We start from the raw sequence: 6,821 nt of genomic DNA on the forward strand, positions 1-6,821 counted from the left end.
TCAGTCAGTTGTTGCTACTCTGTTATTTATAAAAGTTGAAACAACCAAAAGATCCAGTTCAAAAGGTTGGTTAAAATAAATTTTCAGTACTAGGAGACAAATTGGAACAATTTTAAAATCCAAAATTGATTGGCTGGAAAACAATATATGTTATATTTTCCTTTTTTATTTTCATAGAAAAATATCATAATGATGTCTATTCATACTTGACTCTAGCTCATAATATATAAGAATCATCTAATAAATTATTATGTGCTATAGACTGAATATTTGTGTTCTCCTAAAATGCATATGCTGAAACCTAATTCCTAGTGTGGTGGTATTTGGAGGTGGGGCTTTTGGGAGGTGCTTAGGTCATGAGGGAGGAGTCCTCACCAATGGTTAGTGCCCTGATAAAAGAGATTGTTTTAACCAGGTGAGGAAATAGCAAAAAAACTATGAACCAAGAATCCTGCACTCACAATGTGACACTGAATCTGCCAACACCTTGATCTTGGTTTCCCAGCCTCCAGAACTATGAGAAATAAATTTCTGCTGTTTATAAGCCACCCAGTCTATGATATTCTGTTATAGCAACCTGAATGGGCTAAGACAGTATGAACATAATTTTGGTTCTTTTTCCTTCTAAGTTCAGTCCATCTGAATAGATGGTACCCACTCTTTCAGGCATTCAACAAATGTGTATATATTGAGAGGCCTTTCTTTATTGAAGATTTTTGCATGATTGCACTAGTTCAAATTAAATTTTACTGAGCTCAGATGCTATTTTTCAAAATGGGAAATAAATGTTGTTTCTCTCCCTCCTGTTCTCTCAGACGTAAGTTTCCTTCTTTAATTCCCAGTTCCTCCCATTCCCTACACCTCCTCCCCAAATGTTAAGCTAAAGTCTCATTTTCCATAAACCATATGCTGGGACAAAGTTATCCCTTTCATACATTATTTCCTGTCCAACTCTAAGAATTTCATTTAGACAACACTCTTGAGGGTTGCACATATTACTGCTAGAGGCAGAGGGGGGAAAAAAATTAGCAAGCTCATAAATTATTCTTAAGTGGTTATCTACTTTCAAAATCACACATGAGAGTGTGATAGCAGTAGGCATCCGTTATAACCGATCCTGGCAAAGCGTTGACTGGTGTTTTTTTCCATTATACAGTGCAGGAGATATGAGATCTACTTCAGTGTATTAATGAACATTAATGGTCTATAATCAGTTTATAATGAGACATCAGTCAAACAAACAAGTAATCGGCTTGCTTAAAATGTAATTAATAAAATGACTAATTCAGGTCAGAATTGAATTGCTTTTGGCAAGCCCTTTGTTGGAGTTCCTTACAGTAAGTTGCAAGCCCATCAGAGTACTGCAGAGGAGTGAGTTTTTTACAAAATGCAAAGGGCCTTACGTGCAACGTGCACCCAAAAGTACCTGTCCCATGAAGATGGAAGTGTAAGCATGCTGTGCTTTTGAAAATGAATCATCAGAATGAAATAGGAATAAAGACGCATTTTGGATTATGAGCATGGAAAGGTCACATTTTAGAGCAATTTCCATAAAACAAATCATTTGCTGCAACATCAACCAACAGCTTTAGTGATGAATTTTTAAATGGCCAAAGCAAATAATAATTAATAATAATATCAACATTCTCACATTTGGCTTTTTATGGCATGTCTTCACATACATTATTTCATTTATTCATTCTACTGGAGAAAATATCATTCATGTGTGTATGTATTGTATGCACATGTTTCAATGTGAACAGCAAATTTTGGCACATCTCCAGAGTGCAAACCAAAGAACATAAACTCAAGAAATTCCTGGCATGGTGTCAGATAAGCGATTGTTGACCTTGGGGTCTGTGCATGGGGTCTGTGAGTGTATGTAAATTTTTCCAGGATGAGGATCTAAAACTGTAGTCAGATATTCAAAGGCGGAGGAAGAGAGTCTCTGACCTGACAAAGATTGGAATCAACTGTTTTAGGTAGATGCTACAGTTTACAAATATAGTTGGTTCAGTTAACTTCCAAGCTCTTTAAATGTAGGTCTGTTGCTCTGTTTGGATCCAGAGAATTCTGCAAAGTTGCTCATTTTTCTTCTGTGATCCCAATTAACAGAAGGTGAAGAGGTGAGCCTCTTTTTCACTCATTTGGCAGCTTTTACTAGAATGCCAAGGGAGAAATACACATGTGAAAAAGAAAGTTGCTACTGTGCATGACACCCCATGTATTTTCTGCTAAGTCAGGCAATATGGGATTAGGGGCTCACTGCATCCTGGTAAGCTATACACTTTGAGAAACTACGTATATTCTCTCAAGCCACCAGGGTGCTGTTTAAAAGATTTGTCGTATTTATTTGTTAGGTGATCAAAAGTGACAATCCGAATCCTCAGGCATACTTTGAGATCTTCTGTTACAAAGGAACTCATGAAAAGGCGATGCATATCCATTGGGAGCAAAACTAAATCACCCAGAATCACCGAGGATTAACCAAAATAATGTCATGCTCATTCCAAGAACTGAGATTATCTGCAGATACCAGGTTCTTGCAATGGGACATCAGAAAGAGGTGATTTATTTTCATTAAGCTCCTTTCCTAAGTACTATTCCCAAGAACATGCACTGGTTACTGGTATGTCATCAGCCAAGGCCTGATTTGTGCTTGTGTTCTTATTTCCCTCATCATAATATTTCCCCCAAATACTCTGTTGTATAGTTATACATGCAGTCAATCTCTATATACAGATCTATGTCAAAAGAGAAGCCACAAGCTAGGAAATGCTAAATTAATCCCATTACTCTCTTTTGTGGGGAAGAAATGCTTGTTGTTGACCAAACACCAGCCTGACTGGCTGCTCTGTGACTGGGTTGATATGTTCCAGAATGGTATTCCTGAGCAGTTGGGAGTGTTCATTAAAACATTAATTCTGGGGCTATCCCAGAAACACACACAGTGAGCCACTAAGTATAAGAATAAATATAACTCGTCCCTTTCACTTGAAATCCATATAATGTGTAACTTTCTATCACCAACCTATTGAGATTAGGATGAAAATTGTCCTTAATGCCAACGTAAACAAGGTCAGCTAATAACAGGAACAAAAACAAGAAAAACAAAGCCGAAACCAGAAGGGCGGGCCAAGTGGCTCAGTTGGTTAAGAGCTCACTCAAGAGTGCGAGATCTGAGCAACAGCGGTTCAATTCCCAGCCCAAGCTGAGCTGCCACTGAGCTGCCAACAGGTGGCAGGATGGCTCAGCTAAAAAACAAAACAAACAACCAAAAAACCCCCAGAATCCAGAACCACAAGCATAACCTGTAAAGGGACTAGGTGAATGGGGGTTAAGGAGAGGGTCTCCTCTGAGGGAACTGATTATGAGATGAGCAGTGAAAATGGCTTGCCTCACTCCAGGTGGCGCTTGCCTTATCGAGTTTCTTCACAGTAAAGCCCCTCCATCTTTAGACCCTAATTAAAAACAAAACTGACAAAACTGCAGCAACCCAACCCTCAGAGGCTCAGCTGCATTTCTGCCCAAAGAGCAGCTGCCCCTGCTCCTTGAGATTCTCCTCACATCCTTTCAGGCTGTGTCCTGTGCTGGCATCTCCAGCTCATGCCTTACAAGCCCCATCTGTTTTCCTCCATCATTTCCTAGAAAGTGAATCCTTTGAGCAAGGCCAGGAGCCAATTCTGGATTTGACAGGTGTCTGACTTGGAGAGATCTCAAGCGTGCATCTTGAGCACTCAGCATGGGCCCGACAGCTTGTGTTGTTTTTACAGAGGTTTCATTCAGGACACTCCCAAAGACCAGAGAGCTTCATGCTCTGTGACCAGGAACGTGCCACCTCATCAATACATGCACGATGCCAGCAAACCTGTCACCCAGGCAAAACAAGGTGAGGCCCTATGTTTGCAGACACAGCTTTAGTATCTGTTATGAGGGAGCCGTCTGCTGGGGAAATCTAATTAATAGGCATCTCTTGAGCAGCCAATAGTGTGCTCTCCACTAGGACAGGCCATGGGTTCTGACATGGGAAAGCCAGATGACCAGCTTTGGAGTCTGAATCTAGCTCTGCCTCTTGCTAGATCAAGGCTAGAGTCACATTCGTTAAATTGATCCCTCAGCTGTTGATGGAGTGCTTAGCATGTGTCAGTCATTATTCCAGCTGTTTCAGAGACAGCTGTGGACAAACAGACCAAACTTCCCTCTCCTGGGCAGTATACATTCTAGCAGAAGACAAAAAAACTTTATAAATAAGGAAATTACATAAATGTTAGAAGACGAGAGCTATAGGGAAATTTTAAAGTGGAACAGGGTAAGACAGTCGAGAGTGTCGGGATGGTATGTGTTGTACAGATTATAGTATAAAGACCAGGTAGTCAGAGCGGGCCTCACTGAGAACAGGTTGGAGCAAAGGCGTGGAGGATGTGAAGACTTGGTCAAAGAGTTACCTGGCTTACCCAGGGGAAGAGTGTTCCAGGCAGAGGGACTGGCTAGAGATGATGGGATATGGGAATGGGGCATGGAAGGTTGACGAACAGCAAGGAGATATGGGGTGAAGGAATGGAGTGAGTGAGGGCCTGAGAGGGGAGGACAGCAGGGGGAGGGCATGGAGACCACTGTCAGGAGCAAGTCACCTTCTCTGGGCCCTCATTTCCTTGTGGGTATGATAGATATAAAAATGCCTTCTGCGAGCAGCTGTGAGGATGTGGTACCAGGTGTGAAGGGCTTTAAAGCACAGCACAAAATAGAGATCAGAGGACTTTTCTTCTACCTAATTCATCTCAGATGGCATAACTAGTGCATATGAGTCCAAAATTAGGGCTGGAAAATGGGAGCTGTGCCCTACAACAGAGTAGAAGAGGGGAAACATTTTAAAAGAAGGTATTTTTTTCCCAACATATTTGTACCTTTCCATCCCCCTCCATTCCCACCTCCCAGCCAGTAGTCCAAGCTCATGGCCACCAGAGTCTCTGACAGCAGGTAGAGACTATATGACCTAGAGACCCAAGGTCAAGGGAGAGAGTCTGAGATGAAGGAAGTTTTGTTCACAAGGGGATCCCCTTTCTTTCTCTGGTCTCTCCTCCTCCCTCCTACCTCCAAGGTTGATCAGGCCCTAAACTGGTCAGATGGGTCTTATCCTGCTGCGCAGTGTCAGTTGCGCCCCCACTGGACACGATTAGGAGTTTCCACTTACTCCCTTGAGGAGCAAATTGGGCATGAACCAGCAGCTTCCTGGGAAGGAGAGAGAGGACAGCGAGCAGGTGGGGATCTTCCCAGGGGAGGGATGCGTAGCGCCAGGGAATCTGAAGGGCTGTCTCTGTCTGAGCTCTTTGTGGGTAGGAGAAGCTAGTGGCAACTGCTCTGGTTGGGGCTTCCCCACCTCTCTTTCGGCCAATCAGATGAAGTGAAATGCTGACTTAAAAGAGACAAGTCTCACCTTCCTACCTCAGAGGTATAGGCGCTTACACGGGCATCTACTGCAACCAGACTTCCAAAGGCACACTTCTTTGTGGCAAAGGCCTCTTTCCTTCACCCTGAACCTCCACACCCAAGCATGAGCCCAACACAGTGAGGTGCTGTGGACTCCTTCCCACCCTGACCTTAGAGCTAGCCTGAAGGGAGAAGAGAAGATGAGGAAAGACAGAAAGGGGCAGGAGCCCTAGTGGCCAACCAGAGCCTGGTCCACTGTACGTATTTGAATTCTAGGACTTGTTCATCCTGCTTGTCAGCCCGCAGCTGCCCCATTCTTCTTCCCCTTCCAAGAACTAGGTGTTCCTTCCTGTTTCACAGTAGGTCACAGCCAAATGCCCTGGATAACAGGTAGGAGACCCAATACCTGAGCCCCAGGGAAAGCTCCGCCCCTTATCTGTGTGTACCAAGAAGGGCTCCAAAGGGAAGAATTAGGAAGTGACTCTGACTTCAATGCATTTTTAAATGAGTTAGGAGAAACAAAACTGACATAAGAGATCAGGGTGAGCTTTGGGAAGAGTGACAAGCACCACTAGTGATCAGAAAGGAAGAGAGCCAGGAGACCTGAAAGAGTCCATGAAAGATGAGGAATTTACAAATAAGGCCAACAGGACAACCAGACAGGATGAGATGTTGAGGGCAAGTACAAAGCAAGTTGCATAAGCGAGGTGGAGACAGACAAGGGAGGGTGTTGGAAGCAAGGAAGAAAAGTTTAGAATCTTCCATTAAGAAATTATCCGTTAGGAAATACGGGGTCACTGAAACTCATGTGTTTGGCTGACATTGGTGATTAAAGTGCAGCTGCATGTTCTACATGAGTCCTCCTCCAGACAGCACATCGCATGCTCAGTCCATCACTGGGGACAAATGCAGCCCAGGTCCCAGTGAGTGGGGCAGCCACAGAGAACATTTTTCTTGAGTGGATCAGATCTCTCCAGAAGTGTCTTGACCCCGATACTCTATTTCTGGCAGCCAAAGAAGGCTGCCAGGATGTGGGAAGCTTTGCATCTGAGAATAATGTCAGCCGCCTCTGGAGGGGAGGTTGGAAGCAGAATCATTCTGAAAACGCACAGATGGCAAGTACAGACTACACTGTTTGGGCACCATTCATTTTTGTTCTTTTATTTTGCATTTCCAGGTTCCAACCATCCTGACCTGGGAAGCGTTTCATGACAGAGAGCTGCATTTGGTGGGGGCAGATGGACAGCGAGGAGGGGCTCCAGGCTCCATAACTACTTGACAGAATCTACCCCTTGAGCTGTGGCCAACACCTCACCTAACCACAACAGATGGTCGCTAGGACACTCACAGCTGACCCCTTGCCCCACACTCCATGCTCCCTATGACCAATTTTT

Source organism: Hipposideros armiger, unplaced genomic scaffold (assembly GCF_001890085.2).
Source record: "Hipposideros armiger isolate ML-2016 unplaced genomic scaffold, ASM189008v1 scaffold_839, whole genome shotgun sequence".
Lineage (NCBI taxonomy): Eukaryota > Metazoa > Chordata > Mammalia > Chiroptera > Hipposideridae > Hipposideros > Hipposideros armiger.